This window comes from Acomys russatus, chromosome 8 (genome assembly GCF_903995435.1).
Source record: "Acomys russatus chromosome 8, mAcoRus1.1, whole genome shotgun sequence".
NCBI lineage: Eukaryota > Metazoa > Chordata > Mammalia > Rodentia > Muridae > Acomys > Acomys russatus.
Window position 1 is genome coordinate 6763807 of NC_067144.1, and position 14024 is coordinate 6777830.

The following is a 14024-nucleotide window of genomic DNA, read 5'->3' on the forward strand; positions in this document are numbered from 1 at the left end:
TGCATGTATATGTGAGCTAGAACTCAGGTATTATTGATTAAACATTGATTTCCCTTTAAGTGTATAGCTAAACCTCAGCCACATGTGTGTAGGACAAACAGTGAGTGGTTATATAAGAGAGAGATAGTGGCATGTGTGATCAGGTTAAGACTTTGTTCTTTATTTTTCCTCTTTCAAAATGAAATATACCTTGTAATTGGCCAAGTGAAGCCACAATTCAGAATTATCTTTAAAATTCTTGGTATCTCAAATTTTAAAAGCAGTCCCAGATTCCGACAAGGCTGCTCTGACAAATGTCTCAGATTCGTGCCCAAGTACTACCTGGCCCCCCATGCTACTGCCACTGTCACCGCCATGGGTCTAGAACTCCATCCTGTTGTCCTGGGAATAGGAAAAATTCATCCTGTACAGATTCCCCCCACCCCCTGCCATGCTTCAGTCTCAAGGCTTGCCTGAAAGCCATGTGTAAATTTTGCCTTGTTGCCCCTGAGTTTATTTTCTCCCACATAAAGCTGGCGGAGCAGTAGCTCCAAGCAAACACACGCGCACGAGGGTCTGGGCGGAGGATGCCGTCCATTCCCAAAGGCCTTTTCATCCGGGTGCCTCTTGGCTTCCAGCTCTGCTTTACAGGAAATCGAGGTCATCTTTGGGAGTCCTTTGCCCTAGGGCCTCTTTTACACCACGTGTCTGGTGGTGTCTTCAGTGTTTGTTCCTGGCCCATCCTGCTACTTTCCCAAGCCCTCTGCTTATTTGCTCCTTGCCTTTTTTTTTTTTTTTTTTTTTTTTTTTTTTTGCCACCACTCTTGTCCCTGAACTGTTTGTGTCTCTTGCCTCGGTGTCCACTTCTCTATCCTCCATTTTCTCACCTCTCTTAGTCAACCTCTTTGCTTGTACCCTTATCCTACACCAAGTCTAGATAGATGCCCTTTTGGAGAGTCTAGACAAAACATTTTGGGGTTATTGTATGCTGTTTTTACAACTCTGTCCTCATGTTTCCAGGGTTATACGCTGTGCTTGGCGTAATGGGCACCAACAATAGTTGTTGAATTAATGAATTAAGTGGGGGTTTTACCTGTATTTATTTATTGGGGACGGGGTGCACGTGTGGCACAGTGTATGTGTGGAGTTTGGCTGACAAATTGTGGGAGGTGGTTGTTCTCTCTCTCCCTGCCACACGGGATTCGGTATCAAACATCGGCTGTCAGGTTTGCAGGAAGCCTTTACTTGCAGAGCCTCTCGCCAGCCTACTGTCAATCTCACTCCTCACCTCTGATTTTCATCTCTTGTTGCTCACACGTTTGGCTTTTCTCTGGTGTTGCAAGCATCCTGTCTGCTTCCTTTTGAAATGTCCTGCATAGACACTCTCAAGACCTTTGTTTTAACATAAGCCCTCGTCTCCTTGTGGCAAGATCGTTCCCATGGCTTTTCGTCTTGTCTCTTTGTTATCTCTCTTTTCTCCAGGCCCTCCACAGCACCACCACCACCACAAACCCACCCTGGTAATGTTTAAAATGTCCGTTTAAAGATGGGTAAAATGGCTCAAGCTTGTAATCCCAGCACTCAGGATGCTGAGGCAGGAGCTTGCCCCGAATTCAAGGCCAACCTGTAACTACCCAGTGACCCTGACTCAAACCAGACAAAACTAAGCCAAACAGGCATTTTATTATTTGACTAAACTTTTTATTTTTTGGATTAATTTTTTAGGTTTACAGAAAAGTTGCAAAAATAGTACAAAAAGTTCCCATATAACTTTCTCTCAACTTCTCATCTAAGCATCTTCTGTGGTTATGACTTACTTGTCAAAATTAAGAAATTAGCATGGCTCTGTTGGTCTTGTGGTTCTCTCGTCACCTCTATATCCTTTTATCCTTACCCATGCTTTTCCAGTAGACTCCTTACGCTCTGCCCAATGTTTGTGAGTCTCAGCATGTTTCAAACAACTTGAAAGGCCTCTGTCTGCAAGCATAGCAGAATATCATTAATAGTGTCAGGGGTTGGCTCTCTCCCATCAGGTGGGTCTCAGGTTGGGCCAGGCATTGGTTGGACATTCCCTCAATCTCTGCTCTATCTGTTCTATCTTTATCCCTGCACATGTTGTAGGCAGGGCAAGTTTTGGATGGAAGTTTTTGTGGGTGGGTTGATGTTCCCCTCCCTCCACTATGAGTCTTGTCTACTTAGAGGGTGTCCTCTTCAGTCTCCATGGCCCCTTGCTTCTACGAGTCTCAGGTAGAGTCCCCCTCATATCCTCCCAGAGGCTTACTCTGACTTAGGTTTCCAGCTTGCCCCAGAGATGCCCCCACCCATAGTTCTCTTTTCTCTGTCCTCTTTTCCCACCTTATTTCTCTCCGTGTTTCCTCTCCTACCTTGTTCCCTCTACCAGATCCACAAGGAGACCAACAAAGCCAACTAACCAGGGCCCAGAGGGGCCTGTGGAGTCTGAAGCACCAACCAAGGACCATACATGGACTGGACCTAGGGCCTATACACAGATGTAAGACAGCTCAGGCTTCATGTGGGCCCACTAGTAAGGGGAGTGGGACTGTCTCTGACATGGACTCTGTTGCCTGCCCTTTGATCACTTCCCCAGTGATGGGACCACCTTGCCAGGCCACAGGGGAAGAGGACAAACTTAGTTCTGACGCAACTTGATGAGCTGGGGTGGCTGCGTAAGGGGGGGCTCCCCTTTTCTGAGAAATAGAGGAGGGAGGGTACTGGGAGGAGAGGTGGGAGGGGGCTATGACTGATATATAAAGTGAATAAATAAATTAATAAAAATAAATATAAACCTAACCCCCCCAAAACAAGAGATTACTATGGTTACTATCTGAAACCTAGACTTTATTTGTTTTTACAAAGCTTTTCAAGTATTGTATTTTTCTATTTCGGTTTATAATCTATTGTTTATTATTTAATTAATTTATTCAGATTACAACTCAATTGTTATCCCATCACTTGTATCCTCCTGTTCCTCCCTCTCTCCTGCTTTCACCCTATTCCCCTCCCCTAGGTCTAAGACCCAGGGGGACCTCCTCCCCCACTATATGGTCATAGGCTATCAAGTCTCATCTTACATTTAGCATATTTTCAAATTGATAACATCAGCTTTGATAAAATGTTCCAAAGCACAAAAGGATATATGTGTGTTTTCTACCATTGGAGCCACAGTTATCCTAGAGTCGGCCTGCTGTTTCTGTTTTCTTAAATGTCCTTCCTGAGAGGTATATACAGGCATACCCATCCTGCCTTAGCCATGCCCATGAGCATGCACATGTGTGTGCATAGCTGCATATAAATACATTTCTCAGCATATATATTTTAAATTAGTATAGTTTGCTTATTTGTTATGAGTAACCCAAAACTGCCTTACTTTTCACTCTATATCCCATTGGATACCTGCACTATAGCTGACTTTACCAGCTCCCATATGACTCACATCCTTTACTTTTGCAAATTATGCTGCAGTGGATACCCACGTGCACAGGTATTGGTTTACATGGGAAGTGTGGTTTTAGCTGTTGCTTGTTTAAAGAGTCTGTGTGTTCATCAATTGTCTCCTTGTTTCTCAGAGCGATGCTACCAGTTTCGTTTCTGTTATTTTCCAATAACCTCCCCAGCATTGTCTTATACATTTTGAATTTTGCCAAATTAAAGTTAAAATACAGATTAAGAGGATATTGTTCTTTTTTTTTTTTTTTTTTTTTCCTATGCTGAATGGAGTTGAGCATCCATCTAAGTTACTGTTCTATTGCTGGGAGGGGGCACCCAGACCACAGCAACTCTTATAAAAGAAGCATTTCACTGGGGCTGGCTTATAGTTTCAGAAGTTTAGTCCACTATCATCATGGTGGGGAGCATGGCGGCGTGCAGACAGACATGCTGGAGAAGTAGCCAAGAGTTCTACATCTGCAGGAAGAGAGAACACTAGGCCTGTCTTGGGCTTTTGAAAACCTGGAAGCCCACCTCCAGTGACACACCTCCTCTGACAAGGCCACACTTCCTAATCCTTCTCAATAGTGCCAGTCCCTGCTGTGAGGAGCACTATTGAATGTGTGAGCCTATGGGGACCCGTCTCATTCAAACCACCACACTGTCTTTATATATATGAAAACCATCCCTATTTTTTTCTCAGTTGAAGCTAGACAAGAGTCCACACACAAGCAGCTTGTATGTTTGGTGCCAGCACTGGAAATTAAAATTAAAAAGGAGAGTAGATACCTAATGTTACAGTTTTCCTGACAAAGACTTGGGGTTTTACTAGGTTGAATATGATGCATTAAAAATCAAACACAGTAAGTGCTTACCTCCAGACCAAGGACATCTTTTTTATATCTTTATATTTTTGATATCTTTTTCTTTTTATATCTTTATATTTTGGATATCTTTTTCTCTATCAGGCTTCTTAGAATATTCTGCTAAGCCTTGACTATTATACATTAAAAGAGAACATTTTGAAGTTAAACTACCTATATTATTTCTCCACCCTGTAAAAATGATCACAAACTTATAGTTTAAATGAATACAAATCAGGGAGCTGGAAAAATGGCTCAGTGGTTAAGAGAACCTTCTGCTCTTTCAAAGGGCCCTAGTTTGTGTGTTAGTTCCTATGTCCTGTGGCTCACAACCATCTGTGGCTGCAGTGTCTGCTGCCTCTGGCTTCCATGGGCAGCTGCATGTACAAGCACATGCCTCCCTATAAGTACGCATGTATACACATAATTCAATAATTAAATTAAGATTACAGATTAAGGTGCAGCCTGGGTCTCACTGGGCTTAAAACCAAGTGTTTTTGTTTTTGTTTTTTTGTTTTTGTTTTTTTTTCACGGCTTCGATCCTTCCTGGAGGCTCTGAAGGCAGATCTCTTTCTCTGCTTCGAGTCCCCCTGCGTCCTTTAGACCGTGCCTGCAGCAATCAGTGGGGCCCTCCTAGTGACTGTCCAATCCCAGCTGGGAAGGGCTCGCCACTCACTGCAGAGTCTAGATCGGACCCATGTGAATAACGTCGTCATTTCATTCATGTGATTCTTAAACTCAGTCACATGGACAAAGTCCCTTGTGTAGAGTAACTTTACAGGTTCTCATAGCGGGGACACGCCACTCTGCTCATTGCAGAGAGTCACCAGGATGCGAGGAAGTCAGGTCTTATACAGAGGACTAGACTAAGGAAAGCTGAAGATGATCCCAAATGTGCTTCCTGGAAGACAATAAGATAATGTTCCCAGAGCAGTTAGTGCATATAGTCCGTGATGGCTGTAACTGCAGAGGCTCCTGGAAAAGACTGGAAATGTAGCCATTCAAAAGGGAGAGCCTACAGGCAAAGGAAGCAGCGTCGGATTACAGAAACAGGTGGGTTGCATGTCAGAGAAGCAGCCTAAATCTATAAGCAGTCCTGTATTATCTCACTAGAAGAAGAGGTGGGTGCAGTGAGCTGACAGAGCACGAGCAGAGAAGCAAGCTTCAGGCCTCTTTTGGCTGCGATTGCACAATGTACACACTCCGAGGGGGAGGAGGAGAAACTTTTATTGAAATAAGAGTCAAGATACTTGAAGCACTCCTCCCACCCTGCAACACACGGAAGTGAAATCCCTCAGAAACCGAAGCCCGGCCATCAGGGAAAATGGGAGTCTTCAGGCTTTCCCTAGACCTCACTGGGTTCACCTCTTTGCACACATTGAACTTGACCTTTGAGATGCTGCTGACACGCAGGAGTTAAAGCAATAAGCCCTCCTACCTGCCCTGTAGGGCGGTAGCTTCCAAGGCCACCGCAAACATGTATCTGTGTGGACTCCATCCAGACCCAGGCAGGCAGGGGACAAAGTTTAACAGGAGGGAATCCTGGGCTGCCGGTAGTTTCACGGGGTCAGTCCAGACTTCAGCAGCACGCCGCCGTAAGTAGTTTCTGTTTGTTTCTTAACTTGCATGGCGTTTTAATACAGACGAATTGCAAGAATAATTTCTGTAAGATTCAATCAAGTGCTGCACGCTTTTGTGCCTTCTGTACTAGCCCTGCTTAGGACGTTTCAGCATTTCACAAAGAGTTTTCATCTGTAAAATGGAAAGAGAAGCCATAAGAATCTGAAGCAAGTATCCTGCTCAGGCCAATCCTGGCTGTACAGAGTGATTTTTTTAATGTCTTGTACCGAGTGGGAGTGTTTACAGCTGGAAACAAGTGGCAGTGGGCGTATGCCTAGAGCCCAGGGAGCGAACATGCCCAAGCCATGGTGAGGTCTCAGCCTGTGTTGCTCGCCGTCACTTTAAGGCTTGTGTTAGCAGATATCGCTCTGGGATGGTTGGGGCAGAGGTGTGCATATTCAAAGAAGAGATGTGATGTAGGCGAGGCGGAATGGAACGGATGGGAGAGGCAAGGGTCCTGAGAACGCATGACTCGAGAGAACTATTTTAAGATTTTTTACACCTGTACTGACTTGTCGGGTAGAAATCCCAGTCATAATATATAAAACATGCCTCATATATGAAATTAGTGGCACTTCTACTGCCCTTGTTTTGAGGTTAGGATTCTGGGAACTGCACATTGCTGCGTAAACACGCCGGCTTCTCAAACGTAGCTACAAGGATTTTAAAGCTGCATTTGATGTTGCAAGGGTTGATATTTTCTATTTTCCTTTTACTACGGTGGATTTTTAAAAATAAATGGGTGCATGACAATTGTATGATTTTGAACATGGACATAAAGTTTGACATAGTGAATTTGTGAGTTAGAGGGTGAGCTCTTAGCCAGCAACCCTGCCAGCCACTGGTGAGCGTTGAGATTGTAGAAGTTCATGTAGAAGTTCACCGGGGTCTCCCTGTCTTCATCTCAGACCTTTACTTCAAGCCTGCTGCTTACTGCTGTGTGCCAAGTGGGAACCAGACTGCAGTGCCGGTGGGACGAGTGCTCAGGACATGGCGTCCTAAGGCACCAGGACTGCAATGAAGCACACACTTTGTTCCCCCTTAAGTCTGCTGAAGCTCAGTAATTCTAGATTCCCGGCCTGTTAACTTCCTTAAGGCAATAAAGTTTCTTGGGCAGAGTTATTTGGTTTGTAGTTGGTTCATGAAGCAAGGCTAGGGAGGGAGTAGAAGTCTTTGGCAAGAAGCCAGAGTGATAATGACTCAGTCACCAGGGAAGCAGCTGTTTCCCGACTGTACTTGACATGTTTCAGTCTTTTAGCCACCCAAAGGCTGACAGTGTGGGCTTCTGAGTCTTAACCAGAATCCTTTGGTAATCTTAAAAAGCCAAGCTCCTTTGGAAACTTTCAGACGCCTCTGTGAGGCACCTATCCATCCCTGGGAGGCACCTCACACCTGCCATTGCTATACCCTACCTACCCCAGTCTGGCTCCCGAGCACATTTGTATACCAGCCCCACCACCCTTCTCCTTAGTTCGCCCCAGCTAAATATGTGTTTTTGCTATTTCTTGGACACAGCAAGCTTGAGCCTGGGGGCCTCCGCCATCTGGAGAGCATTGTCCCCAGGCTGTCTCTTTCTTGCCTGATCACAGCTTCCCTGCCGGGTGCCACCCCGACTCCTACCCTCCGCACCATTCCTGTTCCTTTGCTTTGCTTTGCCATTTGTTTTTCAGACGTCCAGTGGGATATTATTTTATAAATACATATATGTATGTGTACACATGTGTACATATGTGTGTGTATGTGTACACATGTGTATATTTGGGCATTCTCTGTAGGATGTACGTTTTAAGAGACCTTCATCTTGTTCAGCGCTGAATGTTCGTGCCCTGAGTGGTGCTGCTTGTCAGCATAGACACCTGGGAAATCGTACTATGAAAAGATTAATGTCGCCTGGTGTCATTAAAATTCATTCTAAACATTTGTTTTTTCATAACTGATAAAGTCACATGATTCTGAGACCAGGACATAAAAAGGCACATGCTGAAAAGTCTTCTAGTCCCATCAGTTCCTGTCTGGGACGCTGCCGTTCTCATTAGAACCCTAAGCCTCTGCTGTTGTTTGCCCGTGTTCCCTTCTCCATGGCTTCTTCCTGGACATGAAGAACTGTGAAAGTGCAAATAGACTCTTATTTGTTTCCTTTTCCCACAAAACACTTGCATCCTATTCTGCACTTTTAGTATATGTTGGCTATATCTTGCTAATAATACCTAGAGAACACCTTCATTTTTAAATAGTTGTGTTTTATTACACTGTGTGTTTGGACTAAATATAAGCAATCTCATAGAGATGGGCATTTGGTTGTTATAAGCAGCAGTGGAGTTCTTATGTTTCAATGAATTGTCAGATAATGCTATAGAGTGCCTGGTTGCCCTCCAGGAAGACGGTTCCGTTTGTGGTCCCCTGACAACATGCAAAGACATTGGTTCCAATGTCCCTGCAACTGTATTGTCACACTTTTGGGTTTTGCCAATCTGCTAGATCAAAAAATGGCTGCAGCATGCTTTTTGTTGTTTTTAGAGTTTATAATAGAATTTTTGTGAAATTTAAAAAAGTTTAGTTGCTGATAAACAGATCATGAGATTTACCAACTTAGCACCCATATTAAATGTACAGCTTATAAGAAGTAGTGTGTTCACATTGTGTAAAGGATCTCCAGAACTTTCTTTTTAAGACTCACTAATCTTTAAAAAGTGTGTGTGTGTGCACGCCTGCGTGTGCGCGCATGCTCATGCATGTGCCACAATACATGTGCAGACTAGAGGACAACTTGCAGGAGTGAGTCCTTCTGTCTGCTGTGTGGGTCTGGGACCCAAACTCAGGTTATCAGGCTTGCTGAGACGCAGCCATGCTGCTCTGTGCTGAGGCAGAGAAGAACAAGCGGGTAGGGCAGTCACCATCTTACATCCCACGCACAAGAATAAACAGATGCCGTTCACGGATCTAAACAGCCACTGAGCTGTGGAAAGAGAACGCAGAAAATGCATTTGCAATCTTTTTGTTTTTTTTTTTAAAGATTTATTTGTTTTATCTATATGAGAACATGCGCACCAGAAGAAGACACCAGATCATATTACAGATTGTTGTGAGCCACCATATGGTTGCTGGGAATTGAACTCAGGAACTCTGGAAGAGCAGCAAGTGCGCTCAACCACTGAGCTATCTCCCCAGCTCCTGCATTTGCAATCTTGAGGGGAAGGTTTCCTCCCTCCCTCCCTTCCCACCCCTCCCTCCCTCCCTCCCTTCCTTCCTCCCTCCCACCTTTCTTTCTCTCTCTCTCTCTCTCTCTCTCCTCTCTCTCTCTCTCTCTCTCTCTCTCTCTCTCTCTCTCTCTCTCTCTCTTTCTTTCTTTCCCTTGAGACAGGTTTTCTCTTTGTAGCCTTGGCTGTCCTGGACTCACTCTGTAGACCAGGCTGGCCTCAAACTCACAGAGATCCACTTGTCTCTGCCTCCCGAGTGCTGGGATTACAGGCATGCACCACAGCACTCTACAGGGAAAGGTATCTTAAGCAGGGCACTAAACACTAAGTAAAAAGAAATGAGCTATGTATTTATGTCAGGACTTCTCAAGGCCTTTAATATGTTCATGTTTCTAATAAGTGGGTCACAGAGCATTTTCCAGTGGCCACAGAATTGTTTTCTTCCATCTGGAGCCTTGGTTTGACTGACTCTGCCCTGCCCTGCCCTGTCACTGTCACTGTCACTGTCCCTGTCCACCAATTTCCAGACTGTTAACTCTTTGCTTCCCCTGACCACTGAGCTCTCACAGTAGTAGCGCCTCCTTGCGTACAAGTCTTCAGATTGACAGCTGTGTGCACTTTTTGGTTTCCTTGGCACCTGATCTCTGACTCACCTCTGACCTCATCGCTCTGTCCTTCCTGCTCTTGCTGACCATGGACTGAAGTCTTGGGGAAGGTGGGCTGTCATTTGTCTTGTTCTTTCTATAGACGAGGCAGGCAGAGGAGTACAAAAGGAGAGCAAAGCCACAGACAAACTTACCTTCACCTCATTTGGCCTGTAGCTCATTTACTTCGGGGAATGGGCTCTTAGAAATTAGAACAGTAAGTATGTAAGCCAGAAGGCGCACGAGAAGTGAATGAGGTTTAAAGGTGCGCCATTATAAACGCTCTAGGCGGATTTGTTTGTGGCCATTGTTTTTCTTTTTATATTGAATTTAGTCTGGCTGTTTCACACACGCATATATTGCATTCTGATTGCTCTCACTGCCTTATCCCCCAGCTCTGTCACCCCCCCTCCCTATAAGTCCCGTTCTCATCTTCATGTCTTTTTTGTTTTGTGAGCCATTGAATCTAACCAGGATTGTTGGCCTGAGCACATGGAGTGTGGAGCTATCCATTGGCACATACTGGGGCCACATGTTCGTACCACTGAAGACAGTGACTCCCCTGCCCCTGGTGTGCACCACTTGTCAGCAATTTCCCAGGGTAGGGTAAGGATGTGTGAGCCCCTTCCTGACCCATGAATGGGCTACCGAGAGACCCCATGTAGGCACCACAGCTGCCGTGATTTCACGCATGCAGCAGCCGTGCCATGCCCAGAAGGCAGCATTTTGCAGGCCTCCTCATCATCACTTGGCTCTTTCCTTCTTCCCTCTCATCCCCCTTCTGTGATGTTCCCAGGTATGCGAGGAGCTCACTATGTGCAGGGCTGACCATGCCGCATTTGGTGAGCTTCATCTTCCCAGCCAGGACTCACCATGCCCAGATCTCTGGATTGTAATTTTGAAATTGCATTTTTCAAATAACTTGAAATTACAGCACATGTTTGTAATCCTAGCACTCAGGAAGGTCAGGAGTATGAGGCTAGCCTGGACTATATTCAAGACCCTGTTTCAAAGCTCAAATAAGATTAACCACTGAAATGGATAACAGCTTCTCCTGCATATGGAAAAGTAACAGCCAGATGTGGAAATGTCATCTGATTAAAGCTTTCTAGAGAGGATGCCCATCCTCCCCTTGCTACAAAAAGTACATGTGTATGCATACATATGCACTGCTCAAATCACTCATGTATGTGTGCATGCACACATTCATACATCACACTTCCTCATGTGCTGTCACACTTAACCATCTGTCTGTGTCCTGGCTTCTTTATTCTGGAAAAGGAGATAATAATATCTCACCCTGTCTTCCTCATAAAGCAATCATTGTGACTGTGGCCCGGCAATGTACCGCTTCAGCCACGCTGTTTAAAAAGTAAATCTTGAGAGCTCTGTTGTGAGGGTGGTTTCCATAGCAAGGTGGTGTGATCCGCCTGGTAAAATTCCTTTCAAAACACACTGGCAGCACACACCTAGCAGAAGCCGTTTACACAAGATATTCTTCGGACATCAAAGACGACTCTGCAACACCTGGGCAGCATAGGCCGGCCCTTTCCCTACTTCTCAGTTCATGCAAGGCAGAGTAAACACACCATTCGCAGCGGGCCAGAAAAGCACTTGGCCAAAGAGGAGGCACAGGATAGCCACACAGAGGACACTTTAGAACTTGAAAAGTAATTTGAGGCTGGCATTAAAAACACATGCCAAGTAGAAGGGCACACAGCACAGGGATGGGGTACTTGGCACTGCACGGAAAGGTTTCTCACACCCCAACACTTGGTAACCCTCTCCCCTCTAAGCAGCTCTAGACTTTAGTTTTGTGTTCAACAGGGTATCTCTACATAGCTTTGGCTATGTTGGAACTCAGTATGTAGACCAGGCTAGCCCCGATTTGGTAGAGCTTCCTCGGCCTCTGCCTCCCAAGCACTGGGATTAAAGGTGTGCACCACCACACCCAGCTCTAAGCCTTTCTTATAATCAGCATAGATGATATAGAGCAATTGACTCCCACTCCGGGCTGTCTTCCAGTTGTCCTTCCAGCTTTCAGAATTTATTGATATGGTGGGAGTAGTCGGGGACCAGTGGATAACAAATAGCCAGGAAATTTTCTCTCTCAGGTTCCCTAAAATAACATGGGGGTCACAGAGTAGATAACGTACCCATCAAGGGAGGACCATAGGGAGTCGCTGGATGCTGAGCAGGTCACTCATGCATTCTTAGCACACGAAAGGTCCCTGAGCTCAGCCCCCAGGACCAAAACCAAACCCATTCAAACAGGTGAAGTGCTAATTGAGGTTTGGAGAGAGAGCTCAGTGTGTGGTTCAGAATTTAGATCTAGGCACCACCCCCTACCATAACAAGCCAGAAGGCCCTGCAAGGCCTGTAAACCCAGCTCCGAGGAGGGCAGAGACAGGGGCATCACTTGGGCTTGCTGGGTTCCAGGTTAACCCAGGGAGAGTGCCAGGTTTGGAAGAGAGCCTGCCTCAAAGGAGTAGGCAAGAAAGGGAAATAGGCAAGAAAGCGTTTTCTGGCTTCCAGGCACATGCACAGATACCCGCAGAGACACGTACATGCAAAAATAGGTTACCGGCTGAGATACTGGGGAAAGGCTACCTGCACAGCCTGTCCCCTGGGAAGTGACCAGCCAATGAGAGGTACAGATGTGGGAAGCAAGAGGCTTACCTGGCTGCTTCAGGAAACTGCAGAGGATTCGCTGGAATATTTTCTTCCCGGAAAGGCTAAATAACTAAGATTTCAAACAATGTACTTAGGAAACAGAAACGGGAGCAGGGGTTCCCGGGGAGGAAGCTCAGTAGATAAGAGAGCTCACAGCCCTCCAGAGGACTCAGATTTAGTTCCCAGATTACATCTCTAATTCTAGCTCCGTAGGATCTGATGCTCTCTGGGCATGTTTGTGTGTGTGTGCGCGCGCGCGCACGCACACACACACACACACACACACACACCTTGACACTGGGATAGGGCTTCTGGTGTTAACACAGAGTCAACAGAGTCCTTGCCTTTCAATCATGGGGACATATAAAAGTGTTGGGGATGTGACAGTACACACATGCAGCCACGGGAGGCTTTCGGAGAGGAGATGGAGGTGGAAGATCCCTGAGGCTCATTGGCCGTCCAGTCTAGCGTAGCTGTTGAGCTGAGGGCCAGTGAGAGACCCTGTCAGAAGGAGGAAGACAACACGTAGGTTGTTCTTATAGGTGCATGTGAAGCAGCACACACGTCCACCTACATAAGTGTACACCCTCACACACACACACACACACACACACACACACACACACATGTTCACAAAAACATTAGAACTGTTCATTATAAAATTTTACTGGGGGCTAACTTCTAAAAAAGAAAAATTCTGACCTGTTTAATTTTAAAATAACTTTCAATAGGGCTGAAAGCATATTAAGAAATAAAACATATGCATCAAAGGCACAAAGAATGCAGAAATGAAATGGTGCACTAGGTAGATGGTAATAAATTCAAAACTGATTCTCAAGGTGTGCTCTGCAGGCCACAAGCAGAGGCTCTGACTGAACTCTTGTATGCCATGGAGTTTGCAAGCTCTTCCACAGCAAACTTCACTGATTAGAATGTTTGGGGACATGGCACACTAATCTGGGGTTTGGTTGAGGCTACCGCTCACCAAGTGCAGCCCCAGGGCAGAGGCAGAAAAACAAAGGAATAAGATGTGGGGCTCTGTGGCCCAGATAGTGTCTGCAGCGGCTGCTTAGCTGCCATAATAGAGCAAGAATAGTGACAGGCCACATGTGCCTGTGCAGAAGGGCCATTTACACAGACAGGGGGAGGGGGGAGGACAATGACAGAGAAGTGGAAAGGAAGTATTGAAAATATACCTTGGGGCTGGAGAGGGGCTCAGTGGTTAACAGCACTGGCTGCAAGCCAGGTGCAGTGCCACACACCTGTAATCCCAGCACTCAGGGAGGCAGAGGTAGGCTTATCTCTGTGAGTTCAAGGCCAGCCTGGTTGGTCTACAAAGTAAGTTCCCGACAGCTAAGGCTACACAGAGAAACCCTGTCACGAAAAACAAAACAAAACAAACAAAAATAAATAAATAAATAACAAAGAGCACTGGCTGCTTTTGCACAGGACTCAGACTCTGTTCCTAGCACTCACATGACAGCTCATAATTGTCTGTAACTCCAGTTCCAGGGGAGATCCTGACGCCCCTCCTGGCATTCATAGGCACTGCACAGACACCCATGCAAGACACTCATACACATACAATTTAAAAATGAAAT

The 14024-nt window shown here is 45.7% G+C and overlaps 1 protein-coding gene across 1 annotated transcript in view; it reads left to right on the plus strand.

The window, feature by feature from the left end:
• Positions 1-5583: 5583 nt before the first annotated feature.
• Positions 5584-14024, plus strand: part of Map3k13 (mitogen-activated protein kinase kinase kinase 13) — a 124375-nt gene continuing 115934 nt past the window's right edge. Inside the window, exon 1 of the mRNA XM_051150741.1 lies at positions 5584-5884. The gene's annotated coding sequence lies outside the window, so the exon portion shown is untranslated. The remainder of the gene's footprint in view (positions 5885-14024) is intronic.